Here is a 25,165-nt window from a genome sequence, read left to right on the forward strand (position 1 = left end):
AAAGAGGTACTTTAGGGTTACCTTACAATGGAGACAAGAAACTCATTATGAATATCCTAAGGTTTGATATGATGCCGTTCCAGCCAATCAACCTTAAGTCCATCATTCCTTTACTTTGAACGATACCATTACGGCTTTCTACTTCAACATTCACAACCTTACCACTAGGTCAAGGTTTCACATAAAAGACTCTCTTAACATCATTTAATGTTTCATTTCATTCATACATACAAGACTAGGATCTTTAACATCCTTAGTGAAGACATCACATATTCATATTCATATATACATCAAGTAAAGGACATAAGTGTAGACATCACATACTCATACTTCACTTTAACTCATAATACATTCATTATAGAAACACATAAACATAACCATATCATCTTAAATTCATCTTATCCACTATCATAACATCATCAATGTGACCAACATAGACTCATATAGTAAACTAGGAATTTCATAAATTTACCATGGGTTAGACAAGGGAGATAATCTTCCATCTTCTAGTCTCCGAACCCATCGACGGAGGACAGGACGGTCCGTGTGTGGACCTACGCCCCGTCGATGGGCAACTCTCGTTTGGGGTTTGTATGATGCGCAGGCGACTGTTAGATTAAGGGGTCTTTTGTGTATTTTAAGTATGTATATAAGTCTTAAACACATTGAAGACTTCATTCTTCTAAATCAAAACCCCAAAATCCCATAGAAGTCCAAAGTCAAAGAAGGGCTTGGTGTAACGTATTGAGTGGAGATGATTCATAAAACTGAAGAATTAGATTCATCAAGGTATGGATTTTTATCCTTATAACCTCATGAATCACACATAAACACATTGAACCACATATGAGGCACATAGGTGGCTTAGTCGTCGAATATCGTGGTCGTCCCTTGACGTTTGACTTTCAATGCACCTAAACACTTAAACACTACCTAATTAACACATAATAGACCTATTTAGGACCTTATAACATCAATACCAACATGTTAGTCTCTAGTTCACCTAAGTTATTTTTGGGGTCTTATAATCTCCCCCACTTGGAAAACATTTGTCCTGAAATGACACTTCACACTCTCCGAACACTTCCAAGAATAGAGATTTCACTAGAAGATAATAACCATTATATGTAAAACATACCCAAAAAGAAAACATAAATTTGACATAAGCAAGATATTCACAAAACAACAAGAAACCAGAAAAAATTTCTATAACTCATTATGCTACAAAACTCACATGCTCCATTTTAAATAGTGAAAACTCACTTTAGATTCAATATCATGGGTATATACATCAGTTATGACCATAGGAAAACAATTTTAGATCAAATAATCAATTGGTAAAATTTTAGAAAATTTTACCGTGAGCAGTTTCCAAGCTACAGTGATATTTACAAATTTTTTTTAAAAAAAATGCAACTTTTAGGCAACTCATGATAAATACATGCTAGTATGCAAAGTAACATCATATAAACACATCTTACAACATAATCACTGACATATAAAATACACAATGCAAGAAGATAATTAAACACCACGCACATGCAACATACTTCTAGGAATTTTTATCCCATCTACTAATCATGCTCCCCCACTTAGAAGGAACTCATATTACTAAAAGAGAAATACAAGGACTTACCCTCATCATCATCATAATAACCATCACCATCACCCGGCTTCTCCCCTCTAGTCCGTAGTGCATAGAAATGCATCTTAGTTGAAGCATCATCCTTCGGAACAGTAGGAACAAGTTGCTTACACTCTTTTCCTCTAAAATCAATCATAGGACAATATCTCACCTTGTGTCCTTCCGGACCACAACCATAGCAACTCCCGATACCCAATAAACACTCACCATAATGCCTATTTCGACAAGTGACATACGTAGGCTTGACATTTTATGAACCACCTTTTCCCCCAATTTCACCTTAGCAATAGGTCCATCCTAAGATTGAGCCCTCTTTTTGAAACTAGGTTGACCTTGATCACTAGAACCACTCCTTTTAAAGCTTATAGCAATCCTCCTATGTTTAGACTTTTAAATTGATTGTGCATACACCATGAGTCTAGCTAGGGTAATATCATCATGTTGCATAGCGGTACATCATTCCTCCCTCACTATGTTAGCCACACCAGTCTAAAAACTACTCATTTCATCCTTCGTATTATAAAAAAGGGAAGGGGCATATCTAGATAAGATTGAGAACTTCAAAGAGTATTCCTAGATAAGATTGAGAACTTCAAAGAGTATTCCTCAACACTCATATTAACTTTTCTTGAGATTGATAAACTCCTCCACCTTAACTTTCCTCCACTCACGGGGAAAGTACATACCAAGAAAAGTTTCCTTAAATGCTTCCCACTCAATAGGACCCGGCTTCTCTGGCCTATTATCCTTTCATTGAGTGTACCATATTTGAGAAACATCCCTCAATTGGTACGAATCCAACTCTACTTTCTCCCTAGATGTAACTCAAATATCACTCAACACCTTGTACATTCCATCAAGAAACTCTTGGGGATCCTCTCCCACCTTAGAGCCAAGAATAATAGGAGTATTCATCCTCACAAAGTCTCTCAATCTAGATGTCATAGTGATCTCCACAAAATTCACCATAGGAACCATACTCAAATTTATTTGAGTTGTCAAGGATTGGGCTAAAGCAACCAAAGCCTCGCTAATCTCCCTATTACTAAACTCCAAATGAACCTTAGGAATGTCATTACCTCCTTCCATATTAGTGACTTGATCACCTTGAGCACCTTGAGGAACTTGATCAACTTACTCAACTTGAGGAGGTATATCCATTTGCACCTCATTCTCCTCACCTCTCCTAGCCGGTGTCCTCCTTGTATTCATATTCCTAGTAAAACAAGAAAAACTATAAGATAAGAGTACTCAAAACTTTTACTCTACGGAACATCATTGGAGTAGAAAAGAAGGTAAACTATATCTTCCTATAGAATCTTGCCCATATATGTGTGCGAATCACACTGATGGTCAAGACTCTACTAGACGTAACTTTTTGATTCCTAATACATCTTTCACAACCTATGCTCTAATAATGTAATACCCCAAAATGAGTTAGGGTATCTAGATCATAAAAAGTTTTTATTAAGTTTCAAAGTTCAAAAATGTATTATAATATTCTTTATAGGTAGTGTGTCAAGTGTGAGGTGATTTGGAAGTCGAACGTCAAGAGACGACCAAAACGTTCGACGACTAGTCACCGATGTGTCTCATGTATCCATGTGTGTTTATATACTGTATGTCATGATATTATGAAGTCCTAAAATGAGTTATAATGCTTTTATAATGGTAGTATATGGATTTTCTAGATGTTTGGAGTCCAAACGACCAATAACATCCAAGGCGTTCGAAAGATAGCCCTTAAGACGTTAAATGTGTGTCTTGATGGGGCCTAGCAAGTTTGGACGAGTTGCAGGTGTCTTTTTGGGTGAAATTTATTTTGGAGGTCTAAAACTTGTTAGGTTTGAATTTACATTGGAAACGTCCAGGTACGACTTCTAAAGGGCCCTGCAAAAGGCCCCACAAGAAGGACCCAAGCCGGGTCGAGACACTGCCTTTCAGTGTAAATTGACGGACCAAACGAAGGCCTGTTGGTCAACCAATGTCTAGTTGGTGAGGATTAGTATATGGAACTTAGCTTTTTCAGGTATCAACACAAAATTTTGCTAAAAGTACCAACCTATGGAAGCCAAAGTACGGCCAGTCGATAGGTCCATCGATGGTGGCCTGTAGCTATTGTCTAGTGGACTGTTTTATATAAGGGGTGAATGGGAACTTCACCCCACCTACTAAACTGAATATAATAGGTTAATTTATCTACTTTTGGGTGTATGTAAGTCATCAAACACGTGAAGAACCTATTCCAAATCCTTTCCCACGAAATTAAACCTTTCCCTCAAAAATATTCTCCCTAGAAACCACCATTGTTAGTGAAGCTCAATAACAGCTTGGAGCTTGGATTTCCATGGATGAATCATAAAGTTTTAGAGGTTTTAAACTAGACAAAGGTATGTTGATCCTTAATAACTAAGTATTCAAAAGCGTTTTCATGATCAAAGTTCTCCTTCTTTAATCAAGCCATGGGTTCTTTCTAATCATTTGGAATGATTAAATAATTATGGATTGATGTTAATACATTGGTTTGAACGTGATTTTACTCCAATTGCATGATAAAACCAAGTTCCCTCCCTAAATCGATTTACTCCTTGCATGTGTTTTGTGATCTTGACTTGTTATCGATTGAATTGTGATTCTCTTACCTTGAATTGCTTATATCTACTGTTATTTACATTAATTGATTATTAATTGATGATGAACGATCCATGAGGATCAATGTATGAAGATTTGAATATAAATAGCCTATGTTTCTAAGTATTACAGTGAATTTCGATTATAGCAATTGTGTATGATTTTTATTATGCAAAGCATCATTGTATCTACTGACTTTAGTTGTTATTATGGATGAATTATTTGTGTAAATCCTTGATGATCAAATTAAATAAAGGCTTACATTAATTGATCTAGATTCTTTTAGTCTATGAATAGATAATGTTGTGTAGGTGATGTGATATATGTTCTAAGAGGAATAAAGTGTGAATAAGACTTGATTTCCTATCTCGTTAGCTACTGCCTAGCATGTTATTATATTTGCAAAATATGATTGATGATTAATACATTCGGAAAATTAGTATGATGGCCTATTCTCTCTACTCTACATTGAATTGATAGTTTAATGCCTACGATAGTTGCTTGATCTGGAAGTGCTTTAATCATGATTTCATTATGACTAAGTGTGTGATTAGCTACTTCCTTAGATTGATATTATTGATAAAATATGATCTATAATCCATGTAAGTGAAATTGGTTGATGGTCTACGACCTCTACTATGTTAATGATATGTTGTACTAAATTGAAGCATGGCCTTGTAGTAGCTTATGCTTGATTTCATGTATGATTACGGTAGCTTAAGCTGCTGACCTATACGTGATTTATTGATAATGGAGTAGTAATGGTCAATGATGACCAAATGCTAAAGGATTGATAAGAATTTCTCTACTCTTCTACTTCTCTATTTCTTTATAGTAATGTTAATGAAGCCTTGTATGGCATTGAAGGCAAATTGATGAATATATAAACATGTGCTTATGATGATACTATGGGAAGATTATGCCTACTTTCCTATTCTAGTTGTGATTTAGGTTGTATGGCTATTGTATAAGCATGTGTATATCCATGTTAGGGTAAAGTATAGGTTTTGGCATTAACGAGTTAAAATGGTTAATAATCCCTTACCTATGTACCCTATGTGAATGCATGAATAGCAGAAGTAGGAGTCTTAAGTGTAGTATGAAGTTGGCTTGTCTCATATGCTATTGTGTTGTGTGGTTTATGCTTTAGAGAATATTTTGGCCTGACAGGATTGATGCTTCAATGTGTTGTTTATAGCCATTATGTGATCATGTTGACCAATGTACACACACACTCACTTTACATGCATGTTACAAGTAGTATAATTAATGGTGTCTAAATGAAAGCTAGTTCTCATATGCACTAGTGTTACTACTATGCATGCTAAGATGATGTCCATGATAATAAGTAAATGATATGATGAAGTAAGAATGTGCATAGTGTCTTGGAGTGTTGATATGAAAGGATTTCTCATATAGGTACACATATAGACTTATGCATTTATATATGAACATGTGTGGCTTTATGTGTTATGGGAAAGGTTTGCTCACATATAAACACACACACATAGATGATGATCTAATTAATGAGGGACATTGAAAGGTGTGCCCAAGAATACTCTAAACTATATAGGTGCTTGAATATGCTATAATCATATGAGGAATGAATATTCTAAGCCTTTATTTTATGAATAACTGTAATAAAGTCTTTTCAATAAAGGGAACTTAGATTAGAACCGAGTGAACTTGACATTGAGAGGTGTTGAATTCCCTTGGAGGAAGATTCATCAGTTGTCCTTTATAGAGTGTTGACTTCCCTTAGAGGAATACTCACCTATGGACCCACATGAGGTGTTGAATTCCCTTTGAGGAAAATACACACATGTTTTCTCATGGAGAAGGCCCCAATTAACAAGTGGTATGAAGAGGGAATACCTATCTCTTAGTTCCATAAACTATGCTTGCCACATAGGATCTAGACATGTGATATCACTTAGGATGCTAGGATATATGTTAATGTTCTACCTTGGCTAGGTAGGAACACCTTCCATTGTTGTAAGGCTCTACAACACCAAATTCCATGTTTAGCACCCATTGTTTTAATGTCAGTTAAGGCTATAGTTTCCCTAAAGTAAAATGGACAATGGAAGTAAATTAATAGGATCCTAACTAGGATGACTTAAGGTAAGTTAGTTAGGATAAGTGGAAGTAATAAACCCATCTAGACATTGCCCAAGTATCTCTTTAGGAAGTCCTAGGAAGGTGACCTAATGTTTATTATTATGTTTATGTCCATATGCATGACTTTATAGTATTGGTCTAGTTGTTATGAAGATGTTCATGGAATGAGTATATATGATGTGGTCTTATCCTTATATGCACTATGTTTGTGGAAATGACTATATGATGAAGGACTTGTATTGACATGAATGAAGTTGCCTACACTTGCTTGTTGATGTATTAATTGAATGTTAAGGTTTGTGGTCTCATGAAAGGGTTTACTAAGAATGTATTTGGTTATGGGGCTCCATATGTTTATTGCACTAGAATACTAAGATTCGGGTCTTGAACAAGGTGTAATAATGAAGTATATGCAAAGAATGTTAATATATGTACAATTGGAGTAGCTTACTATAAAGCCAATGTAGTCTTAACCTAAATGTGTCTTTGATAGATTGTACTTATATGATGATATGTGTTTTCTTAGGTAGGCTATATGTATGTTTCCTTTTGTCCTTAAAGTGTTGCACCAATTATCACTAAAGGGTTACTTGGGAAGTTAATGAACAAAATAGTTGATGGTTCACTGTTAAGGGAAAAAGAGCTTACTATAATGTTTCTTAAAAATGCAATAAATCCTATATGTGATCTTATGTAATGTTTGTCCTTTGAATATGTTTATATGAAGTATGTGAATGATATAAATTCTATTATATAAGGATTTTATTAAGATTTACTCAAAAAGGTATGAAGTATCTTTTTCAAGAAAATTTCCCTTTTAAATGCTTGTTTTTGCATGGTTGTCATACTTAGTGCATTCTTGTACTAATCTCATTCTTCTCTACTTTTTACACAAAGTGTAGGTTATGGATTCTTACAGAAAGTCTTGAATGGTGAAGAGCTTGATAGATGATTCCCCAGCTCAATGAAAGGAATCCTTAAGTTCTAGGATCTCATACTTATGACTTTACTGTAAAGTTTATTAATGTTGTATAGTTATGTCTTAAGTTTTAAGGGTCGTGCCCTAACTGTATTCTAATGCTGTTGAGTTTAAGATGGCAAAGTGACTTAGGGTCTCCATATGTATTACTATTTATATTTTATATATATATAAAGTTAAGATTCTAGCATTTGATGTGCTATGAAAAGTTTTAAATTTCCGCTAAATTTACTATGTCAATGCGATATATGATAACTATGGGCTTGTATAAGACCTCCGAGAGGTCAAGTACTCCATGTTACTTCTAGGGGGTGCTCCCCGGTTGTGACAGATACAAATCTTGTCACATCCTGAAACCACACCCTAGAAGATAAGGTTAATCTCTGATTGCAACCGGCATACTTGACCTCTTCGAGGTCTTGTACAAGCCCTTACATATCATTCATTGCATAAACAAAGTGAAAAGTAGTGCGGAATTAAAACTTTTCATAAAACATATAATAGTCTTTAAAAAATCTCTTTCACAGAAAGTCGTAGGAAATACTAAGTCTCAATCTCATCAACTTAAGACACAAGAAAACTTGGGACACGACCCATACAGAATTCAAAAATAGAAATACTTTGTCTATTTCAATACTTTAAATAGAAAACGTAAAAGACATATATGCCCTCGAGTAAAATGAGGACATATTTCAATTTCTCTTGAACGATGTTACGGTCCAAGTCTTCACTTCCCAAATGATCCTTACCTACCAACAACTATAGCGATAGATAAAAAAGTGGATTAGTACAACCACATGTACTAAGTATGGTATAATGCATAGAAATCATGAAAATGGACATTTATTTGAAATCTACATCTTTTCTTTTAAAAATCATATTATAATCATAAGAACAACATTTATGAACTTATAAAAACATAAGAAAACATTAAGTCAATTATTCATATTATTGAGGACACATTACAGTACCCTGAACTCACTGTTACAGTGAAGTTGCGTACCTTCACTTTAGACATCTTCTAGTATGTAATTGTCACATCCGGGTTCACCCCCTAGATGTAACCGACATCGTCGTCCTTTTAAACGATTAAGACTAGCCTATTAGTCTAATTTCATTACATTCATAGGTTTTAAAATGCGAAAAAAATGTAAAACATTCATTATCACTACTTGGAGGTTTACATAGATTTCTACATACACATAATATATATTAATATCGAGTATGCATAGACCCTTCATATAGAAAGGTTACATAGTCTGCTGCTTTTATTGCACATACATATTTAAAAATATAGAAATAGTCACAACAATTGTCTCATCTAATACAATCTAAACGAATATAACAATATGGTCATAGCCCTTACATCAATTCAACAAGACCATGTATAGGTCATACGAAAGTACAATATTCAAATAACAAGGAAAGGAATGATAGAGTCAATAAGCTCATAAGGGTTGAGGGTATTTATAGTAGGTCTTAATCAACTTAATTAATATCCCTTTAATCCCCAACTAACCCCTAAACCACTTAATTAATTAAATGAAATCATTTAAAATTTATCAGTAAAACTCAACCCTCACAGACGAGACCCCGATCGATGGGCCCTCTATGAGTTGACAAACAACCCCCCTCCATCCTGTACTCCGTCGTCTCTGTCAGAGAATGTGCAGGAGAGGGATTCCTCAAATTATTCTAAGTGTGGAACGACGGTGCCATCGACGCCCTGTCGATCCACACACGAACCATAGCCTGCACCTCTGCACTCTGATGATGAGTCTAGAGACTGTGCAGGTGAAGGGACCTTCTCTACCATCCTAAGTGTGGGACGACGGTGGCATCGATGCCCCATCGATCAACACACGGGCTGTCTTCTTTCCCATCAATGAACACTGCCAGGTAGTGCTGCATCAAACTATATGGGTCATGCTCAAGGGACCTTGGTTGGTCCTTAGGGAGTCATACCCGGACGTTTCAACGATGAAACAACTCAAACACCTATTAACTACCTTTCCACAATATTTTGGAACATTTCTGACTACTAAAAGTTAGTCAAATAGGCTAAGGCATCCTTTTGACAAATGCATAATGTGCAAAACTTCACCCAAAAATAAAGAACTTCAATTTCTTTAGGGGAAGTGCATAGGTTGGCTAGGTTGGGGGTGAGGTTGGAGAGTGCTTCGGATGGGGGTGTCCGAGTCATCTTAGTGGTTGAGGTGAAGTCCAAACAACACCTTGACTTAGCCTTGATAGATTTGAAAGAATCGGTTCTTAGCAACTTGAATGAGTCTTTCTCGTTAGGGAGGAATAGTGTGTTGAGATATCAAGGGAGATTATGTGTTCCCACTGTTTATGGTTTAAAGGATTGGATCCTTGAAGAAGCCCATGGATCCCACTACTCATTAATCAAGGTTCAACAAAGATGTACCATGACCTCCGGGAGGTATATTGGTGGGAAGGCTTGAAGAAGGATATAGCGGAATTTGTTGCTAAGTGTCCAAATTGCCAACAAGTAAAAGCGGAACATCAAAGGCCGGGTGTCTTACTACAATAGATCCAAATTCAACCTTCGAAGTGGAAAGACATCAATATGGACTTTGTAATAGGTTTACCCTGGACCACAAAGTCCTATCGTTCCATATGGGTAATTATGGATATATTGAGTAAGTCCGCTCATTTTATTCCCGTTAAGTTCACATATTCGGCGGAAGATTATGCAAGATCTTCATATATGAGATTTTGTGTCGCCATGGTATTCCATTATCCATCATTTCGGATCGGGGTGCACAATTCACATTTAGATTTTGGAGGTCATTCCAAGAAGGTTTGGGCACTAGGGTAAAATTGAGTACCGCTTTTCATCCTTAAATTGATGGTCAAGGGGAACACACTATTCAAACCCTTGAGGATATGCTTAGAGCTTGACTTATTGATTTTAAAGGAAATTGAGATAAGAACTTGACATTGGTGGAGTTTGCTTCTAACAATAGTTGTCATACATCCACATCAATGGATCCCTATGAAGCCTTGTATAGTTGGAGGTGTAGGTCTCCTATAGGGTGGTTTGAAGTTGGTGAGTCATCGATTCTCGATCCCGACTTGAATTATAAGACTTTGGAAAAGGTTCATATCATAAGTAACCGATTGCAAACGGCCTATAGTCGGCAAAAGTCTTTTAGTTTACAAAAGTCTTATGTCGATAATAAAAGAAGGGATTTGGAGTTTGAAGAAGGTGATAACGTATATTTAAACATTTCACCAATGAAAGGGGTGGTTAGGTTTGTCAAGAAAAGGAAATTGAGTCCTCGTTATGTGGGTTCCTATGAAATCTTGTATAGGGTTGGTAAGGTTGCTTATGAATTTAAACTTCCTAATGAATTAGCTTCGACTTCATCCGGTTTTCCATGTTTCTATGTTGAAAAAGTGTATCGGTAATCCCGAGTCCAATCTTCCTATTGAGGCTGTTGGTGTCAAGGATAACCTCTCTTATGAGGAAGTTCCAGTTCAAATTCTTGATAGACAAGTCAACAAGTTAAGGAATAAAGAAGTCGTTTCCATAAAGGTGTTATGAAAGAATCATCTAGTTGAGGTTTAAACATGGGAGGCCGAGGCCGACATGAAGTCCCGTTACCCTCATCTTTTTTATAATTATGGTTAATCATTCATTTTAATAATATAAATATTACTATAATTTAAGGTTTCTTGACTTTTGGGTGATGTTTTGCGAAGTATGCATTTTTGAAAGCTGTACAATGAAGTCCCGGTTCAAATTATTGATAGACAAGTTAAGGAGTTGAGGAATAAAGAGGTGGTTTCCATAAAAGTGTTATGGAAAAATTAATTAGTTGAGGGTGCTACATGGCAGGATGAGGGCGATATGAAATCCCGCTATTCTCATCTTTTTGAGAATTAAGGTTAGTCATCCTTTTTAATTATATAAGTATGACAAAGATTTGTGTTTCTTGATTTTCGGGTAAGATGTTGCAAAAATGACATTTTTTGAAAACCTCACAGTAAGTCTTACAGTGAAGTCACTATAGTGTTGCTATTAAAAAAAACTTGAAATTTTGCTTTTTTCTTGCTTTTAGTTATGTTGTGTATTTTGATATGGTGAGTCTTCATGAAATGATAGATAGCATGTTGTTAAGTTGAACTTTGTGCTAATTGAGTCATATGATGTATGTTGAGCTCATAAATGTTGTGAGAAGGAAATGCCTCATGATGAACTGTTTTGAGCCTTAGGTGTTGTAATTAGAGTTTTTATATTTGCTTTGTTGAGGTGATAAGATTTTGTTAAATTGATATTGTTGATTGGTTAGGCTGCTAGTCTTGGGTCTATTCCTTCTTTTAAAAGAGTTTTATGTCATTCGGGGACGAATGTTCCTAAGGGGGGGATAATGTAACACCTTGAAAATCAAAAGACTCATGGAAAGGCCTAACATAGTTGTTTGAAAGTATAAACACTGTTTCTAAGTCCATTTTTAATGAATATAGGTCATTTAGAAGGTTTAAGAACCAAATGTCCAAAGACGTCCAGGAAGTTGGTTCAAAGAGGTGTTAGTGTGCCTTAGTCTTTTTACTAACTTTTTGGAGTCGAAAATGTAGTAAAATTGGTGGAAAGGTAGCTAATGGGTGTTTGAGTTGTTTCATGATTGGAACGTATCAATACGACCCCCCAAGGACCAACCAAGGGCCCTCGAGGAGAACCCCTGCAGTTTGATACAGCACTGACTGGCAGTGTGCATCAACGGGGCAGACGATGGTCCATAAGTGGCCCGACGAGGCGTCGAAGGCCAGCATCGTCCCTCACTTAAAAATATTGTGAAGGCCCTTTTTTATCTAGCTACTATTACACTCGACGGAAGGGGACGACGGGGCGTCGAAGCCACCATCATCCCATACTTTAGAAAAATTAGAGGAAGCCTCGCCTGCAAAGTCTCTGATAGAGACGACGGAAGTGCAGGACGTAAGAAGGGGGTTGTCCGTCGACCCACCGATGGACAGTCGACGGGGTCTCGTCGGTGAGGGTCATATTTCATTGTTGATTTTAATGATTTCATTTAGAATAATTAAATGGTTTAGAGGTTAGATAGACATTAAAGGGAAACTAATTAACTTTATTAAGCTCTGCTATAAATTACCTTAACCCTCATTAGCCTAAAGCCAACTCTCAAAATAGACTCTCTTCCTTCTCTCTTATTTCTCTCCCTAAAAGAACTCACCATTGAAGTCTAGCAAGAACTGGGGTTTGGGGGATGGAAAAGGGTGGATTTTTCATCAAATTGTTGAGAAACATTAAGGTATGGGTTCTATTCACCTTTGAGATCCTTTCCTCAAAGGGTTCCTTAAAAATAGATTTCAAAAAGTTGAGTTCTCTTAAGGGTTTCATTCAATTACGAAATCGAAGTTATGGATTGAGTTGTTAGTGGATTCTTAGGGTTATATTCAGTAGATTTACATGTAATTCAACTTTTTAAATATAATTATTCATGATTTGGTCAAATTGAAGAACATGATCCTCTATCCCTAACCCTAGGTAGTGATCTTGACCTATCTTTTATGATGATCATTCAATTGAGTTTCTTGTTGATTAGATTACTATCCTATGGTGCTATTATGGTTGAATTAAGATGAACAATGGGCCTATCATGCAACTTCTTGAGATGTAATTTAGGTTATGAATTATAATGTGCAATTAGGCTATGTCTCTTGTCTCAAGTTGTGATCTAAAGATGAATTTTGTTATAGAGATGCAATTGAACTTGTTATTATATTGATTATAATTATGTTATGAGTTACTCCCCATGTTGGGTTGAGTTAGGGGTTGATGGTAAGACCTTGGTAAGTCTTAGAATCTTTTGTGATTAATTGTTGTTAAGCTATGATTTTACATTGAAGTCTACCTTATATCAAGATTATAGGGAGGTATGATTTTGAATTGAAATGTCTTCACTATGTTGTGAGGTTGATTAAGGTGTATCTGCTATAAGGATGGTGAAAAATATCAATGTTCCTTAAAATGTTATGAAATTCTAAAGTGTTAACCTCATTTATATGAATTGTGATGAAAGGACTTAAACTCAAACAATTCTTATTGAGCTATTGATGATTATGATTATACAAAGGGTAGACCCTATGGCCTAAATTAAGGTATGATTAATAATTAAAGGCTTAAAGACATTTCAAAAAGGGACTCTAGCTTAGCACCGAGTGAACTATATACTGATTAGTTCACTTATGAATATGCCTTGTGTTATAATGATAATATAAGATGAAATGTAAGCCTAAATTCCATGAAATGTAAAGTTTGACAGTGGTCATGTTTTCTTGTTGAGGATACTTGATTGAGTAAGGTTATGGGGCTTTTGCTTGGTCATTGCACTTTTTGACTTAATAAGAACTTTTGAGTAGTGTCTTGCGTATTATGATATGCTTAACTTTTATTCATTCTCGTGATGTTATTCCTTGATGTTAGGGTTGTAGTAACTCATGATCTTAAGTTTGTTGGGATAAGTGTTACTTGTTGGGATAGTAAATATGTTTGGTTGATTAGTATGATTTACTTGACTTTGCATTAATCCCAAAAAGGGGTATAATAGCATGTTGTACTAAAAAGTCCCTCTTGAGCATGTTTTGCTTGTGTATGTGCATAATATCTCATACTTAGTACATGCGGAGTACTGACCCCATTTTCTCCCTTTTTTCCCAAACATTTTAGGTTCCGGTCGTTGAATTTTATTTGAGGTGATTTACAGGAAGACTTGGATATTCTATCATCCAAGTGGTAAGTCTTCATTTTCCCAGAGGACTATGCCAATATTCTCTTTGCGAAGTTACTTAGTTACTACAACTTTTGTATTGACTCTATTTCCTATTTGAGACAAAGTTGTCCTCATTTAGATTGTTTATGAGATGAGAAGAATTTTATGACTCTATTTCTTTACTATATAAGTGTGTGAAATAAAAGTAGAAGACTATGTAATCTTCTTATACGAACGAGTCTATGTATACTCGATATTATTATGATTATGTGTATGTAGAGGTCTATGTAAACCTCCGATTAGAAGTAGTTGAAAGGTTTTAACTTCTTCTGTATTTTTAATAGATGAATGCAATGATGTAAGACTAAGAGGCTTCTCTTAGTCCTCAAAGAGGACGACGATGGTGGTTACGTCTAAGGGGTAAACCCGGATGTGGCAATCTCCCTTGGTACCTTAACACACCATTCCCCACTTAAGGAGAATAATTCATTCAACTTGCCGAGAACCGATTCTTTCAACTCTATTAAGGCTAAATCAAGGTGTTGTTTGTACTTCACCTCAACCACTAAAGATGACTTAGAGTTATGATGAACTATGGCACCCACATCCAGAGAACTCTCCTACCTCACCCCCAACCTAGCCAACCTATGTACTTCCCTTGCTAGTTCCTTGTTGGCTTCGTCAAGATGGGATACACTACCCGTAGTCATCCGACTTAGGGCATCCAAAACTACATTAGCCTTGTCGGGGTGATAAAGGACACTCATGTCATAATCTTTCAACAAATCTAGCCACCTTATGATTGGTAAAAACATCAACATTAAACCCATACAAGTAATGCCTCTAAAATTTCAAAGTAAACACCTATGCCGCTAATTCAAGGTCATGAGTGGGGTAATTTCTCTCGTGTACCTTTAGTTGTCTAGAGGCATAAGCTATCGCCTTTCGGTGATTCATAAGCACACACCCCAAACCCACTCGGGATGCGTCACGATACATAACAGAACCCTTTGTACTCTCTGGTAAGGTCAACACTGGAGCGGAAGTAAGCCTACCTTTCAACAATTAGATGCTCTTCTCACATGCCTCCGACCATTCAAAATTCTTACTCTTGTGGGTCAAAGTAGTCAAAGGAGATGCAATGGATGCAAAACCGTCCACGAACCTCCAATAGTAACCCACTAAACCCAAGAAACTCCTAATGTCAGTCGGAGTCAATGGTCTATGCCAATTTTTCACTGCTTCCATTTTCCTTGGGTCCACCTCAACTCCCTCACTAGAGATGATGTGCCCAAGAAAAGTCACCGATCTCAACCAAAACTCACACTTACTATATTTGGCATACAATTGAGGTTCTTTAAGGGTTTGTAATAGTACCCTCAAATGATCCATATGATCATCCTCATTATTCGAATATACCAAGATATCGTCAATGAAGACAATGACAAATGAATCAACGTAATTTCGAACTACTCTATTCATTAGGTCCATAAATATTGACGGAGCATTAGTGAGACAGAAAGACATGACTAAGAGCTCATAATTTCGATACCTAGTCCCAAAAGTCGTCTTTGGTATATCCTCCCTCTCACCCTAAGTTGATGATAACCTGACCTCAATTCTCTCTTTGAAAAGTAACTGGCCCCTTGGAGTTGGTCAAATAAGTCATCAATCCGAGGGAGAGGGTACTTATTCTTAATGGTGACCTTGTTGAGTTTGTGGTAGTCAATACACATTCTCAAGGATCCATCCTTCTTCTTCACAAATAAAACCGGAGCACTCCACGGAGAAATACAAGGCCTTATAAAACCCTTATCTAGTAAATCCTTGAGTTGAGCCTTCAATGCTTTCAACTCGGCCGGAGCCATCCGATAAGGAGGAATTCATATGGGATTTGTATACGGTAGCAAATCAATGCCAAAGTCAATTTCCCGTTCGGGAGGAATACTGGGAAGGTCATTAGGGAAGACCTCTAAAAATTAACTCACTACGGGTACCGACTCTATGGGAGAAACTTCGGAGTCTAGATCATGGACTCTTACTTTATGATAAAGACAACTTTTTGAGATCATTTTTCATGCTTTTAGAATAGAAATAATACGACCTCTAGGAATAGAATTTCCCCCTTTCCACTCGAAAACGGATTCATTTGGAAAGTTAAACCTCACCACTCTTGTCCTACAATCAATTGATGCAAAACATGTATGCAATCAATCCATACCCAATATAATATGAAAATCAATCATATCGAGTTCTACTAGTTAAACATAAGAAACTCTATTGGGCAACGTTATAGGACAACTTCTATACACCCTTTTTGGAACAATCGACTCACCCACCGGAGTAGACACTAAAAAGGTTCATGCAAAATATCGGGTAAAATTTCCAACTTTTTATCTACTAGAGGTGTAACAAATGATAAAGTAGTTCCGAGATCAAGTAAGGCATATACATCAAGAGAGAAAACTTTCAACATGCTGGTCACCACATGGGGAGAGATCTCTTGCTCAACCCTAGAGCGAAGAGCATAGAAGCATCGGGATCAAGTAAGGCATATACATCAAGAGAGAAAACTTTCAACATACCGGTCACCACATAGGGAGAGGTCTCTTTCTCACCCCTGGAGCATCAGTAGAACCATTTGCTTGACCTTGGACACTCCCCTTGACTTGACTCTTCAAGTGTGGACAATCTCTCATCTTGAGACCACTCTTGCCACAACTAAAGCAATCATCCATACCCTTAAGGCAATCCCCATAGTGCTTTTTACCACACTTTCCACAAGTTGGCTTCTCATTTGGTGAATTAGTACCTTTTCCCTTCTTGAATTTAGGGTTATACACCCTATCACCACTAGATCTTGGGAATTTGGAAGGGACATGATTAAAACCCAATTCTTAAATCTAGGGTTCCCTTGTATCTCAAGCCTATTCTTTTAAGAACTTCCATCAAATGACCTTGGTCTATTAGCATCTCTACTTTTTCGCTTAGCCCTTGCCTCTTCAACCCTTCTTGCATAAACCATAAGACGAGAAATGTTAATGTTGTCATATAGCATGGACGATTGGCACTACTCTTGTAAGTCCTTCGCACCCCATAACAAAATGGCTCATTTGGTCTCAGATCGGAGACCAATGAAGGAGAATATTTGGACAAATTAATGAATTTCAAAGAGTACCCATGGACACTCATTCCTCCTTGGCGATGATTGATGAACTCCTTCACTTTCTCCTCCCTCATGTCCCTAGGGAAGACCAGATCTAAGAAAGCCGCCATAAAAATCTCCCAAGTCACCGGACCACAGATCAACGACCTATTATCCCTCCATTGTACATACCAAGTTTGAGACACATCCTTGAGTTGGTATGTGGCCAACTCAGCCTTCTCACTTGAAGACACCCCTATAGCATATAGTATATTGTAGACTTCATCAATGAATTCTTGGGGGTCTTCATCAACCTTAGACCCATAGAAAGTAGTAGGATTGATTCGAGAGAAGTCCCTTAGACGGGAAGCCATAGTAGTTACTTGTTGATGAGGACGGCGAGTAATATCCTGATTGGCTTGGGCCGTCATAGCTTGGGCTTGAACCGTCGTGTCTTTGAGTAGTTATGGCTTGGGCCATTTGAGTAGTAATAGCTATCATCTCCTCCTCCGTCATAGGTGGAGGGTTATCCGGGACATGCTCCACATTAGCATTTTCTTCAAGTGGTGGAACTTGCTCATTATTGGGAGGAGCTCCCACATTAGCAACTTCATCCTCAAGTCTTCCAGCCACATTCCTTTGAGTGTTTATGCTTCCTATAAGCACAACAATAGGATTATATGCAAAAGCACACCATAAATATACTGTATTGGCATGATATAAGATTTCGAAGAAAAAGAGTGATTCCTAAGAATCATATATGTTCCTACTCATAAGTGTGGCGTGCTTCACAATTATGAATACAAAACTACATAGACGTTGTAAAGAGAGAGACATAACTCAATGATATTCAACCTCATGCTCCGATACCAAGTTTGTCACATCTGGGTTTACCCCATAGACATAACCGGCGTCATCGTCCTTTTCAAGGACTAAGACTAGACTCTAAGTCTCATGTCATTACATTCATAGGTTGAAAATGCAGAAAAATTTAAAATTTTCATTATCACTACTTGGAGGTTTACATAGACCTCTACATACACATAATATATATTCAAATCGAGTATACATAGACCCTTCATATGGGACGGTTACATAGACTTTTACTTTTATTGCACATACATATATGAAAATATAGAAATAGTCTCAACGATTGTCTCATCTCATACCCTCTAAACGAATATCACAATATGGGTATAGTCCTTACATGAATTCAACAAGACCATGTATAGGTCATACGAACGTACAATATTCAAATAACAAGGAAAGGAATAATAGAATCAATAAGCTCAAAACAAAATCCAAAGCTAGAGGATGGCATTGACCTAGAATGTTGAGGAGCTACCCTACTTGGATGAAAGGAAGAATCCAAGACTTCAAAAATGACGCCTTCCAAAATCTTCAACGACTGGAACCTAAAATATTTTGGAAAAGGGAAGAAAATGGGTATAGTAGTCCAGATATACTAAGTATGAGATCTTACGCACATACACAAGCAAAACATGCTAAAAAGGGACTTTCACTTAAAACATGCCATTTTACACCTTTAGGAACTAAATATAAAGTCAAGTAAGTCATATCAATCAACCAACATGCTTACTAACTCAACAAGTAATACTTATCCCAATATATTTTTAACTACAACCCTAACATCAAGGAATAATATCACAAGAATGAATAAGAGTTAAACATATCATAATGAGTAAGACAACTACTCACATGTCCTTATCAAGTCAACAAGTACAATAACCAAGAAAAGTCACATAACCTTACTCAATCAAGTATCCTCAACAAGAAAACATGAACAATGTCCAACTTTACTTATCATGGCATTTATGTTTACATATCATCATATACTAACATTATAAACCCAAGGCATATTCATAAATGAACTAACCAACATATAGTATAAACAATGTTCCATGTTTATCATATATACATCATATATTATTATCACGTAAACATATGTAAGAACCTCTTCCTAAGACTCCCCTAAAGACTAACTAGTGCAATGTCTAGGTAGAGTCCAATACCCCTACCTAGACTAAGCTACATCCCTTAGGTTATCAATGTTAGAGTTAAAGTCATAAAACCCTACACAGAAAGAAGGCGGACTACTTGCCAAGGTAGTACGAAAACATGAAAAATAGCAACTATGTGGATCCACTAGCTATTATTCCTATGGGGGCAACATAGTTCAAGAACTAGGAAATTTAGTTAGGACCATCTTTATACTCCATGCACTATAGTCTCCAATCTCAAGAGTAACATAGTGTTCCTACCTTCCCTAGGTGGGAAGGGACACTCGTCTAACTAGTTCACTGTTTAAAGCGTTTAATAATCAATCATAGCTTAATTTAGGCCATAGGGTCTACCCTCTGTATAATCATCATCATCAACATCTCATTAAGAATTGTATGAGTATAAGTCCTTTCATCACAATTCATATATGTGAGGTTAACACATTAGCATTTCATAAGATATTAAACCACATTGATAGTTTTCACCATCCTTATATCACATACACCTTAATCAACCTCAAAATTCAGTCAAGACATTTAAATTCAACATCATACCACCCTATAATCCTAGTATAAGGCATACTCTAATGTAATATCATGACTTAACAACAATTAATCAAAATTTGAAGTAAAGATAGAGATTCTATGACTTACCAACTCTTCCTCGTAGTCTATCATGAAGGTATTACCATCAACCCATAACTCAACCCAACTTGGGGGGTAACATCATCACAAAATGATAACCAATGGAATAACCGTCACAAACCAAAACCACACCTTAGAAGTTAGGGCACAATCTAAGATTGTGGCACGGCATCTTCGAACTCTCGGAGTTTTTAGACAAGCCTCTTTCATATCATTCATTGAATATAAACAGTGAAAAGTAGTGCGGAATTAAAACTTTTCACAAAACATAATATAGTCTTCAAAATCTCTTCCATATAAATGTAATAGGAAATGCTACGTCATACTTCAAAATACGAATATACAAAAACTTAGTCTAATACAATACTTTGAATGAAATCATAAAAGACATATATATGCCCTCAAGTCAAGTGAGGACATACTTCAACTTCTCTTGAATGATCTTCTAAGTCCAAGTCTCCACTTCTCAAAGCTCCTCACCTACAAAGAACTATATAGATAAAATCATGGAATTAATACAACCACATGTACTAAGTATGGCTTATGCATAAAAATCATAAAAAGGGTCTTTATTGGAAATATGCATCTTTTCATTTAAAATCATATTATAATCATAATAACATCATAAATCAATTTAGAAACACATAAGATACTTCTACCATGTAATTTCCTCACTTAGTCATCCTAATATTCACATAAGTCACACAAAGAGAGACCGCCCATACACCCTCTCTAGATGTGCCTAAATGACCCTTATGATTACCTTCAATGATTCACATACATACTTACAAAGCAATCATAAACATAAAGGTAATATTCTTCTACCAAAGGTGAATTCTAAGTCTTACTTGAGTGAGTTCTGAAGCGACCGCCCATACTATACCTTACACACACACTTAAGAGACCCAATAGAATCCCTAAGATAGAATCATGATCACATAAATCACCAACACATAGATGGTATGACATTCTCTTCCCAAAGGCTATCAAAAGACCTACTTAAGTAAATCAAGAAGATAACGTCCATAGTGACCTCTTCAAGATTACCTAAATAGTCCTTAAGACTACCTAAGACTTAGATCACGTCCACAAAATCAACAAACTTCACTTAGTAGAGTCATACTCAAGAGTTCCAAAGAAAATACATGAAGAGATCATCCTTTATTCCCTCTTGACACTTTAGCTAAGAAATCCTTAAGTCATTTTAGATTAGGTACTCATTTATTTTCATACTCCTTAACATAATTCATTAGTTCATTAAGACTCATGCATCACATAAAGGACATTCAAACAATGGTCTTGAACAAGACCTAGGAACTCCACATAACACCTTCAAAGTCTATTGTGCAATGTCTAGATAGCGTCCTATACCACCACCTAAACTCCATAAACTCCTCCATTGCTAATAGGTATTCCATATGATGAGAATAGGCAATAACAGACATAGACCATGATTGCAAGACATGGGATCCGGAGTTCTATCCTACTCCGATGAGGTTGTTCGACATGCCAATGGTTGAACTTGGACACATCCCATGTAGGCACATGGTTAAGGAATATGAAGGGCTTCTTTGTATTCTAGTTTCATACTTAACTAGAACTACTTTCCCTTACCATACTCACTCGGTGCTAGCCGTCATTCTCATAGAGTAATTCATAGATTAGGTCACATAAAAAGGTTCCATAACTAGTTCATAACCCAATCAAATTTACCCTACCAAGGAAGGTCCACTAGGGCTGCCTCACAATGGCGACAAAAGCTCATGATGACTTTCCTAGGGATTAATATGATGTCATTCCAGCAAACTAACCTTAAGTCCGGCATTCCTTTACTTTGACAAATACCATTATGACTTACACTTCAATCATTCCTAACCTCACCCTTAAGTCAAGGTTTGCACATAAGAGACTCTCATAACATCTTTTAAATTCACATGTCATTTATACATTCAAGACTAAGATGTCTAACACTCTAAGTCAATACATCAAATATTCATAATCATATATCCATCAAGTAAGATATACAAGTCAATCAAGACAAGACTTCACATACTTCACTTTTAACACATAATACATGTCATTCTAGAAACACCTCTAAAACAACCTAACATCTTCAAGTCATCCTATATATCATCTTAACATCATTAACATACTCCACATAGGATCATAAATTCAAATAGAAATAACCAAGACTTAACCTAACACTATAATCATAATGTCAAGTCAAAGTCTAACTTGATCACTTAAGGCAACATAACTAGAAGAATACATATATGACTATATAACTTCACATGTAGATAGATAACGTCATGCTTCACATAATCAAATTAAAAAAAAAGCCACATGACTTCAAGTAGTTGCTAATAAGGACATGCTCATCATGTTGCATAAAGTAACGCCGACAAGGCCACGTCAAATGCAAGTAAAACATATAACAACGCCACCATAAGGGGACCATACCAATCACAGTAGAATCGAAGTATAATTAATATCAATTTAAATAAATCCGGGCATCATACATTCATTCCCTTATTCACACTTCAATACAATGCTAAATCGTCCAATTGAACATCAAAAGGCCCTTAACCAAGGCCATAACCAACAATTCAAGCGATAATCATAAAATCCAATGAAATATCTACCAATTCAATCTAGGTTTAACAATCTAGGATCAATTAGATAACAATTGAATACATCTCTTATATCTTAGAAGCCCATAAGAAACTACATAACTATTAAACAATATTAAGTTAATATAAAGTAAACCACATTATAGTAAAAAACTAGGGTTCATCAAGTTACATGGTTTCATAGGTAATTTAGATTTAAATTATCAATACAATATCAATTATATCATAATTCAATGTTTAGAAATCATTAATGCAAGAAACCATGGTAGAATCATGAAATTGTACAATTCACTTTAGAAAACTTTGAAAAACACGTTGAGGATTGGGCTCCTTGAAGAAACGTGTTTCAAGCATCAAAACCATACCTCAAGGATGATAACTCTTTACTTTGATGAAGAATTTATACACGAAAACCCCTCACCAATCTGCCTCTTCAAGATGGACTTAAATGGAGGTTTTGGAATATTTTCTAAGAGTTTTGAGTTTATGATTTTGAAGAATGAGGTCTACCATGTGATTACCTTTTATATATTTAATTAAAATACCCAAAGTACACCTAATAAACCTTCCATGACTTAATTTATAAGTGGGGTGAATTTACCAATTCACCCCTAAGTGGACAGCAGCAACTGCGCAGGAAGGTGCAGTTCGTGAGACGCTTTCCCTTGACGGGGCGTCACAACCTCGACGGGCCATCACAGGCCTCCGTCGGTGGAAACAGTAGCTGGACAAGCTTCGTCTCTTCACCCTGGCTAAGTACCTCACGACGGGACCCTTTGACGGGGCGTAACAGCCACGACTGGCTGTTGATTGCTCCATCGCCAAGGTCTCCCTCGGACAGCCTGCACACTAATATTGGGTCCTTCCTCAAGGACCCTTAGATGGTCCTTGTGGGTAATTTCCCGAACTTTTCCAACCCAAATACGATCGTATATAATTTAAAAACCTCTCACATGAATTTCATCTAAAAATAAAACACAAAAACTCTACGAAACTTGCCGAGACATACAAGGTCGACTCAAAGCATATCTTTCAAAAGTCATGGACGTTCTTGGTCGTTTGACCTCCAAACTTCACGACACTTTAACCACTGACTATAAATTATATATTAATTTAATTATTAACCTTAAAACATCATTAAACACACATTAACACATAGAACCACTTTTTAGACATTTAGGTGACATAGTCGTCGAATGTGTAAGTCGTCCCTTGACGTTTGACTTCCAAGACCTCTAATACTTTAGATACTGCCTATACACCACATATTAGACATATTTACCAACATGTTAGTCTCTAGTTATCCGAAGTCATTTTTCGGGGTCTTACAATAACAAGTCCAATTGCATCTCTATAGCACAATTTATCTTTAGATCATAACTTGAGACAAGGTACATAGGCTAATATCAGATTATAATTCATAACCTAAATCACATCTCAATAACTAGAATTATAGGCCTATAATTCATCTTAATCTAATCATAATAAAACCATATTATGGTAATCTAATCAACAACCAACTCAATTGAATGATCACAATACAATATCGGTCAAGTTCACTACCTAGGGTTAGGGATAGAGGAGCTATTCTTCAATTTAAACCAAACCATCAACAATTACCATAAAAAAGTCTAATTACACGCTAATATAATCAATATAACACTAAGAATTCATTAAAAGCTCAATCCATAACTTCAATTTCTTAATTGAATGAAACCCATAAGAAAACACAATTTTTTGAAATCTATTTTGAAGGAACCCTTGGAGGAAAGAATCTCAATGGTGAATAGAACTCATAACTTAATGTTTTGTTGGGAATTAAAGATGAATACACCCTTTTTCAGCCCCCAATACACCTCCCAAGGTTAGATTTTATAGAGTCTTCCAATTAGAGAGAGAAAGAAGAGAGAAGGAAGAGAGTTTATTTGAGAGTTTTCTTTAGGTTAATGAGGGTTGATGGTATTTATAGTGGGGCTTAATAAACTTTTAGTCTCTCTTTAATCCCCATCTAACCCCTAAACAATTTTATTCGTTAAATGATATCATTTAAATTTGGTAGTGAAACTCGACCCTCATAGACGAGACCCCAATCGAGGGGCTATTTGTGAGTCGATGGAAACCCCCCCCTCCATCCTGCACTCCGTCGTCTCGGTAAGATACTGCGCAGGCGAGGGCTTCCTCCAATTTTTCAAAGTGTGGGATGACAGTGGCATCGATGCCCCATCGATCCACACATAGACCGTAACCTACACCTCTACACTCCGTTGATGAGTCCAGAGACTGTGCAGGTGAAGAGACCTTCTCCACCAGCCTATGTTTGGGACGGTGGTGGCATCGATGCTCCGCCTATCCACACACGGGATGACTTTTGTCCCGTCGATGCACACTGCTAAGCAGTGCTGCATCAAACTATAGGGGTCCTCCTCAAGGGCCCTTGGTTGGTCCTTGGGTAGTCTTACCCAGACATTTCAACAATGAAACAACTTAATCATCTATTAACTACCTTTTCACCAATTTTCATACATTTCCGACTCTTAAAAGTTAGTCAAATAGGCTAAGTCACACTATCATCCTTTTGAACAAACTT

The sequence above is a fragment of the Solanum pennellii genome, chromosome 10 (genome assembly GCF_001406875.1).
Source record: "Solanum pennellii chromosome 10, SPENNV200".
NCBI classification, from domain to species: domain Eukaryota; kingdom Viridiplantae; phylum Streptophyta; class Magnoliopsida; order Solanales; family Solanaceae; genus Solanum; species Solanum pennellii.